Genomic DNA, 16,702 nt, shown 5'->3' with positions numbered 1-16,702 from the left:
ACTGCATGTAATTCCAACCTTCCTTTCCATAGACTGCATTTCAATAGAATTGGCTTCCTTTATAATCCTATGTATTTTCTTGAAATACTTAAAAACAGAAAGGAGCCCATTCATAGGCTACATTCAATTGCCAAAGGAGTCTATGACACTAAAAAACCTCTGACTAAATGGTCTCTATATACCTTCCAACTCCAAATCTCAATGATTAATGTCTTCAGTTGCTTGTTTGTTGTTTTGTTCTTACTGCCTAAACATTTCCTCATTCATTTATGCTTTATTATTTTATAAGATTCCCCCAAACTTTTTCGTTTGTGTAAAATTGCAGCAGGCAAAACGAACAAATTGAGCTTTTAAAATCAACCAAACTTAAGGACCTTATGCCATGTACTGAAGTACTCCAGTATGGTGATCTGTCTCTCCATTGCCTGCAAACTGTACCTGAGTTCAAATCCTACCTCAGGTACTCATTAGCTGTGTGATCCTGGGCAAGTCACTTAACCTGGTCAACTGGATAAAGTCAGCCTCTAACCTGTGAATTTCAACTGCCTTAAATATCTGGGACCATCTCCATTCATTCTGATGTATATCTTGCCACTGGACTGAGATGGCTCTAGAGGAAAAAGTGAGGTTGGTGACGTTGCACAGCCCTCCCTCATTAACTCCAATTCACTGCAAGTCATGACATCAGCCCAATGTCATGGTCCTCTTTGAGAATGAAGGACAAACAACCACAGCATGCAAACTGGAAGTTTCCTAACAAAAGGAATAATTCCTATCATACTTTTTCTGTTAGGTGCTATTACTCTTTCTTATCTTTATGATGCCACATGGATTAATGTGTGTTGCTGTTATAGTACCTACTACCATATTTATTCACATTCTTTATCTTTTTTTTACTCCAACATTTTCCATTCTAATATGGAGAAGGAAAAAGAAATCATGGGAACATGTAGGTTATTATTTGTTTCTCCCCTTGACTTATAAAGAAAAAAGGAAAGAAGAGCTGCCTTTCAGCTTTAAGTGAGAGGTATTTATGTATGTGCTAACAAACTGACTAAAAGAAAAGCTCAGGAAAGAAAGGGGGAGAAAAGAGGGACAAAGTGATTTCTGAATTTATCAAAAGGTGGTTGTTTTTAGGGATTCCTTTCTCCTCAACTTTCATATGTAGAATTTAAGACCAGAAAACTTCTAGATCCCCATGATCTTCCTTCTTTAAATAATCTTCCAAAAGCATGAGAGGTACCTTGCTCTCCACAAAGGTTGTTTCCTGCCTAAGCCCATAGCAGCCTCAACAATTTACTGCTCTCCAAGTAACAGACTGGAGGAGTCAGGGCTGGGAGAAATAAGAATGAAGAATAGAAGAAAGCAGCTGGACAAGAACAGAGGAATGGATAATGGCTCCCTTCCCTTAGCCTTATTCAGTAGGATGAAACCCATGTTGCTCATTGCCCCTGCTGATAACAAAGCACAATCTGCTTTATGTTCAAAGTGTTCCCTAAAGAAAGTCTTTTGCCTCCAGCTGTGAAAATAATTGATATCTTTAATGCCCCTAAGGAAAAAAAGCCTCTGATGGAAGCATGGTTATATTTTTCAACGATAGAAAAATTCTAGATGGGGATAATTTATGAGGGATAGACATTTTTTCTTAATATTAGGATGGGAAGGAAATATAAATATAGTATCTCTTGTGATAAATCTTATTCAGAGTTTAACTAACCTTTTAGTATTTAAGGAGCTGGATGTAATGATTTTATATGGGGGGGATTATACAGGTCAACACCTTTTGTGGGGGTTCCATAATATAAATTATATGTAATATAACACTGCATAAACAAACTTGGAGTTTTGCAGGAAAACACAATTACTAAATTACTTACAGTTACTGAATATAGACCATACTTACCCCAGAAAATTACATACCTAACAGGGGCTTGTCATCAAGAGGCACCTCGGTGGCTAGTAAGTGCTAGACTAGGAATAAGTAAGGCCTAACTTTGAATCCTTCCTCAGACACTTACTAGATTGTCAAGTCACTTAACCTCTCAGCCTCAGTTTCCTCATTTGTAAAATAAAGATAACAATAGCATCTACTTTTCAGGGTTATTTTGAGGATTAACTATAATAACATACATAAAATGTGTTAAAAATCTTAGAGTGGGGCAGCTACGTGGCGCAGTGGATAGAGCACCGGCCCTGGAATCAGGAGTACCTGAGTTCAAATCCGGCCTCAGACACTTAACACTTACTAGCTGTGTGATCTTGGGCAAGTCACTTAACCCCAATTGCCTCACTAATTAAAAAAAAAAATCTTAGAGTACTTTAATGCTAGCTATAGTAACACTGATCATTATTATCTCCAATAGATATCTAAACTTTTTTTTAAAGGAGATCTACTGCAACCTTTTATGGATGTAGTTTATGTCCAAGGAACCCCATATTCAATGCAGTATCGGTAGCAGAGAATTACTTATTCTGTAAAAATGTCTTCAGTACCTGAGATTTTTAAGATTGTTACTTTCTTTAAAAAATATTCAGTTACATATACCAGAAGCAGAGGAAAGATAATGCCCAAGTTCACATTTTTTAAGTCTCAAGTCTTCACACTATAAAGAGATAAGAAACAAAAAATGCATTCCATGCATAGTACTTAAGTCCATAGGTCTGTTTGTGTAACAAAGTCCATGCTACCATTTACAAAGAAGTTTGGACTTCTTATATTATCATAGAGATATCTTTGATACTTTGGAAATTCTTTGAATCAAAATTCATAGCTTGATATTCTAGGACTTGATTTATTCCGAGCACTGGCTTTGTGCCATTTGAGTTTACTAAGGATTAGATAAAAAACAAAAAAGTTAAGTTACATATGATCTCACTAACTGAAAAAGGCAGATATGCCACTAAGTATGACATCGTCTTTCTCCTATCGGTACTCTGCAACTTCCCCCTAATTTCATCATTAGCATTGATTGCTTCACCCTCGAACACCTTTACATGGAGTGCATAGAGTACTGGACCTGGAATCAGGAGGATTTGGGTCTCTTTGCCACCTGGGAGACCAACTAGTTATGTAACTACAGGCAAGTCACATGTTGGAACCTCACTTTCCCCATGTATTATACGTAGAGTTAAGAACATTAGCTTCACATGGTCAAATGAGGGTCAAATGCAATAACATGTAAAGTGCTTCGCAAATCTTAAAGTGCCATATTATAATTACTAATAATCGATGTCGTCAATATTACCCAGACACTGAAACAAGAGTATTACTTCTGCATTAGAAAAGAATATATGTATGTATATATGAACACATATATAGTCATATGTATGTTCTTTTGTATAGATGTGTTCTGTGCATGTATGTGTTCTTTTCTAATACTAAAATAATGCGATATATACATATATATATATATATATATAAACATGCTAAATAGTAGTAGTTCAAAGAGGAATTTACTTTGCTCCAAGATGAATTGTATTCCTTAAGCAATAGAGAACACTTAGAATTTAGTTTAGTCACACAGACAGTAAGTATCTGAGGCTGGATTTGAATATGAGGTCTTTCTGACCCTAGGCCCAGCACTCTATCCCCTTCATCACCTTACTGCCTTAAGGAGGCAGTGTGGGATGTTGGAAAGAACACTGGTTTGGGGGTGTCAGCAAATTCTGCTTATGTAAGTTTTTTCATCTGCAAAATGGGGTGCTGGTCCAGATACCCTTTGTGATCCTGTACAGCTATATATCTATAATTCTGTGAGTATGACTTGCTGAACATTTGTAGCTCTGCCTTGGTAAAGGAAATTTACTCACAAGAATTTCCCATATGCCAATAAAATCGTAGGTCTGGACCCCCCCCCCAAAAAAAAATTAGATACCATTTCAAAAAGAATTTTTTTTAGTAAAAAAATTCCTATCTTGGGCAATGATCCTCTTATTGCAAGTTATGCTCGCTACTACAACAGAATTGCAATAAACAGTAACTGAGATGTGTCTTGGAGTACATTGTAAGCCCATTTTCTCTCAGCAGCAAAGAGAACTCCCTTTGTAACTTTTCATGACAACCAAGTATAGAATCAGGAGGAGACACAGAATCTAAGTTTCTATGGGACTGCTTCCCACCCAGCTATGTCATTGCTTAATTGACAGGAAGATTTTGTTCAGCATAATTACCATTCCTGCTGAGTTTGACAATAACACTCTCCATGAGGTCTCAGGGAACATATGGAAAGGTTAGAAGACTAAAGAGTGTCAGAACATTTTCATTCTGATTAAGGCCCTTAGAAAAGGGTTTTCCCCCCTACTAAACAATAAACACAAGCTTTCACAGTTCCAGCTGAAGTTGCTGAGACACCCATGTATGCATCAGCACTTTGTTTTATATCCCCAGAATATTTTAAATTGTTCATTCTTAAACTGCTGTTATTTGAATTCGTGGCCACCTCCTAGCCTATCCTAAAAGACTTAAGAGAACCTCTATAACTTCCTAGAAAATAATAAACCACTCTTCATGTGATAATAGTGTAAAGGTCACCAGACAAGACTAGGAGCTCCAGATTCTAGTTTAGACTATAATTATATTATCACCTTTGGGGAAAAAAAATGACTTTGCCTCTCTGGTCCTGAGCTTGCTCAGCAGTTAAACTTGAGGTTTGAATGAGATGACTTCTACAGCTCCTTTAGGCTCTGAAATTCTACCATTTTGCTTCCTTTATGACATGTATTGTGTGAGATGTCAATAATATTCAAATTTCTCACAGTTGATGAAAAATAGAAGAAAAATGAATCCCAAACTACCAATACAACCACCTGCTGAGTCTGCCAGAGAGGCTGACCCTGCTGGGAGGAAAAACACCACCTTCCTCAGCATGGTATCCATGCCTGAGGACAGCAAATAATAAAGATAATTATGTGATGCAACTTAATTAGAAACCTGCCCCTAGCTACATTCGTTAGTTGTGATTAACCAGTGTTAGTGCGCACGCACACACACACATACACACACACACACACACACTACATATTCATATTATTATTCTAGACATGCAAACAAGCAGAAAAGTTGAACTAAAGTACATGCCCAGAATCAAGAGCAACAAGAGCAACAACAACAACAAAAAAATGACAAGTGCTATTTTTTATATGTGCATGTCCAGGGGGTGGGGCAGGAGGGTTAATTTGCAGCTTTCATTCTGCTCAAGTACTAGATTCAAAATGGGGAATAATTGAGTCTAAGTGGATATAAGACTATCCAAACTCAGTCTTTACCAGTCTAACATACCATAACAGAAAGATATATTTTTAAAGTAATCTGTTTGGGGCAGCTAGGTGGTGCAGTGGATAGAGCACCGACCCTGGAGTTAGGAGGACCTGAGTTCAAATCCTGTCTCAGACACTTGGACACTTACTAGCTGTGTGACCCTGGGCAAGTCACTTAACCCCAATTGCCTCACAAAAAAAAGTAGTCTGTTTACTCAGAATTTTAGAAAACAATATCTAACACTACATCCTCTCTTCCTCTCCTCCCTCCCTACCCATCTAGTAGTATGAGGGGCTAATCCCCTTAGTAATGGAGACTTAGCCAATACCCAGACTCCAGTGCAAGAGAGAACACAGCAAATGGCTCTTGTATGACTAGATTTGGGGAGGGGGCGGGTATGGAATTTACATATTCAGTGTTAGAATCTCCCCACTCACAGCAGCTGCTGCTGTCCTATGCCTCAGTCACAGCAGGACTTTTTTTCTCACAATCTTAGCATCCCTAAAGCTTGTTCTCAGCATCTGGCAAACACTGATGCTACCCAGCTTCCTTTACCATATATGCCATGCCTACTTTTTGCAAAAGCCTTTCTTTCTACAACATTTAATGTCCAGGTTTTATGGTACAATCATCTTGGTCCCAGGAACTTCTTTTAGGTCCATCCTTGAGGTCTTGTGGAGAATGTAATCTTTCCCTTAGACATACCCTTTTTGAAAATATAAGTGAGGGGCAGTTAGGTGATGCAGTGGATAAAGCACTGGCCCTGGATTCAGGAGGACCTGAGTTCAAATCCAGCCTCAGACACTTACTAGCTGTGTGACCCTGAGCAAGTCACTTAACCCTCATTGCCCTGCAAAAAAAAAAAAGAAAAGAAAAAGAAAAAAGAAAATATAAGTGATTCTTAGTGCTGGTCATGGGCAGAACTACTAGTAGCTTAAGTCATCCTACAGCACTAGAAATGAAGGAATGGCCAGAGTATATGATGAAGGTATTTCTAAGTGTGATGTGGTTGGTGAGGGCCTCCTAAAAAATTATACTTATGGGGCAGCTAGGCGGCACAGTGGATAAAGCACTGGCCCTGGAGTCAGGAGGACCTGAGTTCAGATCTGGACTCAGACACTTGACACTTACTAGCTGTGTGACCCTGAGCAAGTCACTTAACCCTCATTGCCCTGCAAAAAAAAAAAATTATACTTAGGAACCAGCATATATACTTATGCCACTGTAGAATTCTTCATACAGCTAGAATTAATAATTCACCTTTATATAGTTGTTCAAAGTCTACAAAGTACATTTCCTCCTAACAGCCCTATGGAGTAAGTGGCCTGAGTGTTATTACCTCCATTTTGTGGGTGAAGAAGTGAATTCCCCAGTCAAGCAGCCACTATCAGAACAAGGATTTGAACTGAGGCATCTCCTTACTGGAAGTCTAGCACTCTTTACACTACACTATCCTGCCTTCTATCAGACAAGTCCTTCTTAAGGTGCTTAGAGGTGTAAAAAGGAATGATACCCTTAGTCAGTAAAGATTCTAAACCTTTAGGGAGATAAATGGTTGTTGGAATTCTAGTTTTATCTTTCTCACCTCTAAACTGCCTATAAAAATTAATATCTATCATCATTCCTTTGGACACATAAAGAACTCCAAATAAGTCTGAACTTCTAGAAAATGAAAACAAAATGTGCCAGTCTTATAAATTTTAACAGCAGACACACATTTATGGAACATTCTCCATGTTTCCTCTGATGTGAAAATGAAGAAAATAAGTACTTGATCCTACTCAGCTACCATAAATTTACACATACTAGACAAATAAAAACAATTATTTCCAAAACTCAAGTATATACCAACAGCCAATTTTACCTGCTTTACACTTCCAATTTTCACCCTAAGTTGAAACAAGCTTAGAATTATAGAATGTTAATGGTGAACTGTTGGTAGAATTGTGAAAAGATCTAACCATTCTAGAGAGCAATTTGAAACTATACCCAAAGGGATCTAGAACTGGGCATACCCTTTGATCCACCAATACCAGTGCTAGGTTTATATCCCAAAGACATCCCCTGAAAGAGAAAAAGACATATTTTTACAAAGATATTTATAGCAGCTCTTTTTGTGGAATACCCATCAATTGGGGAATGGTTAAACAAACTGTGGTATAAGATGATAATGGAATATTAGTGTGCTATAAGAAATGACAAGCAGGGAGCAGCTAGGTGGCACAGTGGATAGAGCACCAGCCCTGGAGTCAGGATGACCTGAGTTCAAATCTGGCCTTAGACACTTAACACTTACTAGCTATGTGACCCTGGGCAAGTCACTTAACCCCAATTGCCTTGCCAAGAAAGAAAGAAAGAAAGAGAGAGAGAGAGAGAGAGAGAGAGAGAGAGAGAGAGAGAGAGAGAGAGAGAGAGAAAGGAAGGAAGGAAGGAAGGAAGGAAGGAAGGAAGGAAGGAAGGAAGGAAGGAAGGAAGGAAGGAAGGAAGGAAGGAAGGAAGGAAGGAAGGACGGACGGACGGACAAGCAGAATGACTTCAGAAAGGCCTAGAAAGCCATGTACGAAATGATGTATGGTGAAGTGAGCAAAATCAAGAGAACATTGTGCACAGAGAGAGCAATATTGTTTGATGAAGAATTGTGAATGACTTGACTATTCTCAACAATACAATGATTCAAGACAATTCCAGAGGACTATTGATGAAACATATTATCCACCTCCAAAGAAAGAACTGATATTGATGGAACAGACTGAAGCATGCTGTTTTTCACTTTCTTTCTTTTTTTTTCTTTTAATCAAGTTTTCTTGTACAAAATGACAAATATAGGAATGTGTTATATAATCATACATGTATAACCCATATCTGATTATTTGCCACCTCAGGGAGGGGGAGGGGAGGGAGGGAAAGAGGGACAAAAATTGGAACCCAAAACTATAACTAAAAATGTTTTTTTTAAAAAGAATGTTAGCAGTAAGAGGGGATCTCAGAAATCATCTAAATACATCCTTTTGATTTTACAAATAAGGAAACTAAGGGCCCGGTTGGGAAAGTGACTTACACTCCTTCAGCTCATTTATAGATCTGGGACAACCCAAATCTCTTTTGGGTCCCAGTAAAGTGCTTGTTCTATGTGAGCTTAGAGAAGCATTTCTCAAACTGTGTTCCCACAGATCCCATAAAGCAGTTCAGAGAATTCCTCAAGGAAAAAAACATCATGGCTGACAAGTGCCTCTTTAACTTCCCTGTTAAGGGAACATTGTTTGCTTGTACACAGACTCATTCATCTAATGAAAAGAACCATCCATTTTATCCCAAACCTCTGTCCTGGCACCAAATGGCTGAAAATGATCAAATATTAACTTTAGGGCTACAGGAGCCATTCTATAGGTGGTAAGAAAGTGACAGGTTTCTTTCTCATGATCCCAGTTATGTTATATCACCAAATTTTGCTACATGATTCTCAGGTTCTACCAATATAGTCATTCAAAAGCAATGCTCTCAAATACCAGCTTATATAAGTAACAAGGAAAATTAAAGTTGTATGAAGATAAGTCCTTTTAATCATGCTTGGAGTATGTTTTCAATCCATAAACTAGGGCTCTGAATTCAGCCTTTTAACAGGAAGAATCATGTTATAAAAAAGATTTCACATTCAGATTTGCTTTCAAGAATAAAGCCTATTCTAGGTATTGAATAATGAATGGATTATTTTGCTCCCTCTAGCATAGGAAGTGTTTGATGCAGGCCTCCAGATTTTACCAGCATAGAAGTGCTCTGAGTTCATAACAACAACAACAAAAAGGAAGGCACTAAATCTACGACTTAGCTTCTTGAAAAATACTCCTGTAAGCATAATACCTAATGGAAACCAAGGGGTAGGGAAGATGAAAGAAAAAGAAAAAGAGAAGTAAAAATATAAGAAGACTCATAAGGTAGGAAGAGGTCAGGTTAGGAAAGGTATTAAAAAAACAAACCAAAAAAAATTCTATTTGATCCTGGAAATAACAGGCAACCAGTAGAGTTTATTGGTGAGAGATGGGGATGGCATAGTCAGGCCTGTGGTTTACATCTCACACTTTGGCAGCTATGGGGAGGATGGAATGGAGTAGGTTAAAGTTTGATGCAGGGAGACCAACCAGCAGGCCATCACAATTGTCCAGGAGTGAAGGAATGAGGGTCTATAGCAGGATGGGACCGTGGGATAGGAAAAAAGATGAGAGAGGGGGAAATATAGAAGAAATGTCACAAAGGTAGAAACATAAGAACTTGGCAATAGATTAGATATGGAGGGTTAGGGGTGAAGAGCTGAGAATGACTCCAAAGTTGCAAGCCTAGGTGAATGGAAGGATGGTGGTGTCCTTGACAATATTAGGAAAGTCCAGAAAAGGGGAAGGGTTTGGAAGGAAATCAAATGAGTTCAGTTTTGGACATTTTGACTTTGAAATGCCTACAAGACATCTAGTGATACAGTGAATATGGCACTAGTCGAAGTCACAAAAATATGGGTTTGAATCCTACCTCAGACATGCTGGGAAAGTAACTAAGTCTCTCTGGGCCTTAGTTTCCCTAATCTGTAAAATTAGTGGGTTGAACTGAATAACCCTTTCAGCTATAATCCAAGATCCTCTATTCTGCCAAATTGTATATGAGCCAAAGAGCTAACAGGGCCAGGAGACTTTAAGAAGGGGCAACCAACTATATAAAAAGTGAATGTATTTCAAAGAATAGCCTAACTGTGTGCGTGCACATACCGGAGCTCAAACTGCCTTGACAGAAATGTGAGATGGAATTCAGTGGGGGAAAATAGGGGGTGGGGAATAGTTTTGTTGACATTCAACCAATAAGCAGATTTTTAAAAGACAATTAAACTCAGCAAAGCTATTAAATTTTAGCTTTCAGTTAAGTTGAAAAGGGAGGAAAAGGGAAGGAAAGTTAGTATAAGGAATCTCAACATGAGATACTTTCACTTGAGAACATTAGCTAATTTATTAGAAAGTACCTTGCTTCCAACATACCACTTCTTTTCCCTCTTTTGAAAATATATATGTATGTATGTACATATATGTATATATGTGTATATGTGTGTATATATGTGTGTACATATATATATATAGAAAGAGAGAGTTTTCCAATTTGTACCTCAGTTGGGTTTAATATCACACTGAAAATGTCATGAATTCTGTAAGTGGAAAAGAGAGAGTAGGAAGCCAAGAAAAAAATTGAAATCTGCCTTTTTAATTTAAAAAAATTTGAAATTTTTAGAAGACAGGTACTACTTATTTTCCATGTTTATTTGAAATAAAGCTTGTAATTTTAAAAAATTTCATTTGAAAATAGTTACAAAAAAAATAAAAGAAAGAAAATAGTTACGCATGACTAGGAAATTGAACTTGTGAACAAGAAGAGGTTAATTATTTTGCTTTATTCTATTACTGAATTCTCTTCTTCCAGTGATCATGGACAAGGCTTCTGTATAATACTAACACTTTTACTCACTCCCACTATGTTTTTTTCCACCACACCCTCTTTGGAATGACTTTAGTCCCAGCCAAGCATAACCCAGTCAAATTCATTCCATAGTAAATGACCACTACAGTGAAATTAACTGATACTAAGCAACATTGATCTCATTTCATCATTCCAAAGATGAAACCAAAGTAGGCAAGAGTTCTATTCAACACAATCAAAAACAAGTTTAAAAAGCCTTTCCCCACCCCTACCTCTTTTTTTCAAAAAGCCTACAAAGAATCATTCTTCTTTTCTCTCCTTTTTGTGACATAAAACATCCTGCTGGAGCGACAGTCAAAGTTTGACAGGTTTTGAGAAGCTATTCTTTCACCTCTGCAGACATGAATGCAAATTCTGGTTTTGTCCAAAGAGTGAAAATGAGCTTGACAATTGTCTTCCAGTACACTGTTGGCGCTTAGAACAGTTGGCAATCTGGACCCTGCAAATCTACATCTAAAAATAAGAGCTTTACCCATGTTGAATAGCTAGACTGGCATCTGTCCACACTATACAATACATTCCCTGACAAAAGGTGAATAGGAAGCTATTCCTATGCTACTGCCTTCATTTTCTTGATCATAAATAAATATGCATCATGTTGCTTATGAAAATCTCATCTCTAATTAAAAATTGTACTCTCTTAGGATTTAACAAAAAACATAACAAGACCCTACTCTTTCTTACACTGAATAGCTGAGCCTCATTAAATTTCTTCTTCCATAACACTCAGCAAATTGTTTCCAATGACTCCATCTGGTCACTAGGCAGAGCTCCTTACAATGACAAAGGCTGGGTAACAACTCCATTAAAGCTGTGAGTGACACTGAACAATTCCCTTAGGGGTGTGATTATTCTGATCTTTGATTGATGAAGTATTTATCTAAGTAAGGAAACAAACAGGGAAAAAAGATGAGAAAGTAATTATAAGTTTGAGAGAAGAAGAAAAGATTATGCATCTTCTCTGACAGGAGACTGGCCCAGGTTCACAATTACTGTGAAAAATGTGATATAACTTCACAGAGAACCCCTCTAAAAATTCTTAATGTAACAGGACATGAGAATAAATTCATAGTGCCTGTTTTTGGTCAAAAGTCTCTTCATAACAGAAAAGTGCAATACAAACTATTGCCACTATGGTGTAGGGGGCAGGGAGCACTATAAAAAACAGGATGAATATAAACTAGATTAACTAGTTGCCATAACCCCAAAGGCTAACTATCTCTCTTTACAGCAGTGTTCTTTGGATATGACTTATCTTTGGCTATATTATTGTTCCCTGAATACATCCCATTAGTTAGCTGAATGACATTATTCTGTCAGAAGTTTCTACTCCCCTACTCACATTTTGTTGCCCTGCTTATTTAAAGATATCTAGGATTCATGTGCACAGACCTACTAATGTTCTAGCCCCACTCTATTTTCCATCAGTATCTAAGAAGGTAATGGTAAGAACACACATTAAATCATATTCTTACCTTTAGGGCCCTCTGCTCCAGGAGGCTGGTCCTTAGGACCCCACTCACATACCTAAAAGTAGAAAATTATTCTATTTACTAAAGAGTCAAACATAGTTTTTAAAAGAAAAAAATCTTGTTATACTGATAAAAAACATTGTTAGTCAAGTCAATAATCATTTCAATTTTTGGTGTTTTGCTAATCTGACTTCAGGTTATAAAGCTGAACATAATGGAACTTGCAGCCTTTACTCAACGTTGGTCTCCTGCTCACTAAATTCTTATTCAAGTACAGCTTATCAATGTACATGTGAGGGGGCGGCTAGGTGGCACAGTGGATAAAGCACTGGCCCTGGATTCAGGAGCACCTGAGTTCAAATCTGGCTTCAGACACTTGACACTTACTAGCTGTGTGACCTTGGGCAAGTCACTTAACCCTCATTGCCCCACAAAAACAAACAACAACAACAAAAAACAAATAAATGTACATGTGTATGGGTGTATATACCATATATTTTCAAAGAACCTGGGAGTGAAAGATAGAAGGCTTTCTTTTATTTTTTCAACGTGTAGTGGTTTTCTGATCCCAAGTAAATGTCATTTGCTATTACATTCTTAACCATTCATTGGCCAGAAATACAATGATGTTCTAAAAATCATAATGGTCATGTGAGGTAAAGCTGGGAAGGTGGGCTAATGCCAGATTGTGAATGTTTGGCTAATAAGCATGGACTTCAGTGGATTTTCTACTGGGTTGTAATTGGTAAATTCTTCCTAAAGTAACAAAAAACCCTTTTTTTTTATTTAAACCCATTCCCTTTTGACAGCTAAAGGTGCAGCGCACAGAGATTGAGCCTGGAGTCAGAGACCTTAGTTCAAATTGACCTCGGATATTTACCAGCTGTGTGACCTTGGGCAAGTCACTTAACCTGTTTGCCTCAGTTTCCTCATATATAAAATGGGGATAATAGCACCTACATCCCAACGTTGCTCTGAGGATCAAATAAGAAAATAATTATAAAGCGCTTAACACAGTGTTGGCACATAGTAAGTAATATTATAAATTATATTATTATTATTAATTCAACAAATAATATAGCATCAGAAGATTTAGAGCTAGAAGGCACTTTAAGAGCTAATATAATTCAAACCCTCACTTTAGAAATGAAGGGTCTAGGGGCAGCTAGGTGGCGCAGTGGATGGAGCACTGGCCCTGGATTCAGGAGTACTTGAGTTCAAATCCGGCCTCAGACACTTGACATTTACTAGCTGTGTGACCCTGGGCAAGTCACTTAACCCCCATTGCCCCGCAAAAAAAAAACAGAAATGAAGGGTCTTGAGGCCCAAAGGAGAAAAAAAAATGACTTTACCTAAGGTTCCACAAGTAGTAAATAACAGAGGGGGGATTCAAATTCAATTCTGAACTTAACGTTCTTTCCACTACATCACATATAGAAAATGTTTGTTTGCTTTCTCAGACTCAGGATACTTCAAAAGAAATAGCATGAGTCTAGCTATTTCAGATGAACTCTAAGCCATATCCTATGCCTAAGTCAGAAAAGGGCTTAAATCTAGGCTCTAGAAAGGTTGAACATTTTTCTTTGTTGAGCAATTAAGATGCAGACAGCAAAAAGGAGGCACAGGATGGCTGGATGCGGGGGAAAAGTCAATAACTTTTACCCTTAAAGCCTAAAGTCCCCCCACCAATATTACTAAGGAGATGCACAATCAGTCCACATAAAGGAAGAAAGGGAGGCATGGCATTCTGCCCCTCTCCTTCCCAGCCCCAGCCCCTTCAGCAGCACTCTAAAGTAGAGAATATTCAGAACAAAGAAAACTGTCTCCACCAAAAGACTTACAATCTGAAGGCAAGAAAGAGCAGGATGAAAAACTGGCCATAGAGGGCAGCTTGGCAGATGGTAAGGCAAAGGGCAATAGGAGCTGAAATGCTCAAATTCTTCTCCCAGTAACAGGTGGGTTATGTGGAGGGAGGAAAACATAGGGATTGAGAGAAAGATGGGGTAATCTTTACAAAGTTCAGTGCTTTGAAACCCTTTTCTCAAATAAGCAATGATTCTCATTGTTATAGAATCTGGTTCCCCTTTCAGGGTTAGACAAGACCCTGGCAAATGAGAAAGAAGAAAGAAGGGGTGATTAAGGGCTTGCCAAGAGAGGAAAAAGCAGGAGGAGGAAGAGGAGGAGTAGAAGGAAGTGAGGGAAAAAAGAGGAGGAGAAAAGGAAGAGAAAGAAGATGAGAAGACAAAGAAGAGCAAAAAGAGAAGGAGGAGAAGAGAAGAGAAAGAGGAAGAGTAGTAGGAGAAAGAGGAAGAAGAAAAAGAGAGGAAGAGGAAGGAGAGGAGCAGGGAGAGAAGGAGGTGGCAGCTAAGTGTCACAGTGGATAGATCTAATCCAGCCTCAGATACTTCCTAGGTAGCTGTGTGAACCTGGGCAAGTCACTTCACCTCTCTTGGCCTTGGTGTTCTCATCTGTAGAATGGAAATAATAATAGCACCTACTTCCCCAGGTTGTTGTGAAGATCCAATGAGACATAATTGTAAAGTGCTTAGCACAATACCTACATGTTAAGTACTAAATAAATGTTTGCTATGATGATGATAGCTAGCATTTTTCTAGAACCCTAAAATATGCAAAGAGCTTTGCATATATTATCCCAGTTGATTTTTGTAACAACCCAGAGAGGTCAGTATTAGTATTATCTCTTCATCTACAGAAGAGGAAATTGAGACTTAGAGAAGTGACTTCCCTAAAGTCACATAGCTAACAAGCATCTGAGACAGGATTTGAATTCAGGTCTTCCTGACTCCAAGTTCTACACTTTTTACTATGCCATTTACCCAGCCTAAATAGACATGGCTTCTACCAACTGTCAGAGAAAACACTGACATGTAAAGACAAAGGAACAAATATAATTTTTTTAAAGTACTGAATTGGGAACGAGGAGATGAGTTCTAGTTTTCCCCCAGCTCTGTGCCTTGATTTCCTCATGTAAAATGATGGCATTATATTAGATAAAGCCTAAGGGTTTTTTTTTTCAATTCTAAAGATCTATGTGTTTCTGAATATGAATGCATAGAATGCATATATATAAGAAACCAGAAACTGGGAAAGCCAGTTAGTGTGTTTGGGGAGTGAAGAAAAAAATGAGAGCTAATTTTGTGGGCTGAGCAAAGGCTAAAGAAAACTTAAAATTCCCATATTTCTCTAAGAAAGATTTCCTGGACGAAGTGGAATATGGGGAACTCTTTGAATGATGCACGGAAAATAGTATTATTGAAGACAGATGAAATGTTTATCAAATTTGCAAAAGACATAAAGCTAGAATAGAAAGCTAACACAATGGATAAGCACAAATTCTACCCAATTAGGTTGGGATTTAACCCAGGTCAGAGTGAGGCTGATGACTTTGTGCAACTTGGCTTCACTTAAAAAATTTACATGCAAGTCAAGACATGATTGGTCCTCTTCTGACTGTTGATCCACCACTCTTTCTACTATTCTACGTTGGAATTTGTCAACCCCCAAAGCCCCAAAGAGCTAGGATCTCTATATGAAGTTTTTCTTTCTTGAATTACTTAGACATATACATTTACAAAAACTTTAGAGACAGCAAAGATATCTTTTTTAAAAATGCTTATCAGTAACACTGAAAATGAATCTTTGGCATAGAGAAATTAAAATTCATTTGTAAAGGTGGAAATATTAGTGTCTCAGGATTAATTATGCACAAGTAACTATTTCAGTATCATTTCAGCAATTCCTGGGCTCAAATGCATTAATTACAGCACTGAGTGCATCACGATTTCCCAGAACCAATCACCATTAAATTAGTGATCCATTTTTATTTACTAAGGTCATATTTTGATTAGCCTGTTTTTCTGATGATTCCATTTTCTCCAGGACATTTTTACAGGCTCATTTCAGGACTTTCTCAGCTTTAATTTCCCTGATTATTTATAAGAATTAACAAGCTGAGTGAGTTCTATTTTAAAAATTCAATTTAATTAAATTCAAATATGTGTTAGATGGCTATTATGTTCAACATCTTTAAAGAGTTGGCCATTGGGGGCAGCTAGGTGGCGCAGTGGATAAAGCATCGGCCCTGGATTCAGGAGTACCTGAGTTCAAATCCAACCTCAGACACTTGTCACTTACTAGCTGTGTGACCCTGGGCAAGTCACTTAACCCCCATTTTCCCGCAAAACAAAACAAAACAAAACAAAAAAGACTTGGCCATTATTTTGGGAAGATGTCAGCAACACAGATAGGTATAAAACAATTTAAGATATAGGATGGTTAAGAACATAGAGGAAAGTTGGAAGGTAGCTTAGAGGTCATCTGAGTCCAACCTCTTTATTTTCTTGATGAGGAAAATGAAATTCAACAATGTTAAATATCTTGTCTATGATCTTACAGGGTAGTAACCAGCAGATCTGGAAATCAAACTCTAATCCTATGAATCCAA

General features: G+C 37.8%; 1 protein-coding gene across 3 annotated transcripts in view; it reads right to left on the bottom strand.

The window, feature by feature from the left end:
- Positions 1 to 16,702, bottom strand: part of TIAM2 (TIAM Rac1 associated GEF 2) — a 297,053-nt gene that overhangs the window by 232,316 nt on the left and 48,035 nt on the right. For all 3 annotated transcript variants that reach the window (XM_044001912.1, XM_044001913.1, XM_044001911.1), the window contains exon 2: positions 12,241 to 12,292. The gene's annotated coding sequence lies outside the window, so the exon portion shown is untranslated. The remainder of the gene's footprint in view (positions 1 to 12,240; positions 12,293 to 16,702) is intronic.

This window comes from Dromiciops gliroides, chromosome 4, assembly GCF_019393635.1.
Source record: "Dromiciops gliroides isolate mDroGli1 chromosome 4, mDroGli1.pri, whole genome shotgun sequence".
Classification (NCBI taxonomy): Eukaryota; Metazoa; Chordata; class Mammalia; order Microbiotheria; family Microbiotheriidae; genus Dromiciops; species Dromiciops gliroides.
This window is presented reverse-complemented; position numbering and strand designations above follow the sequence as displayed.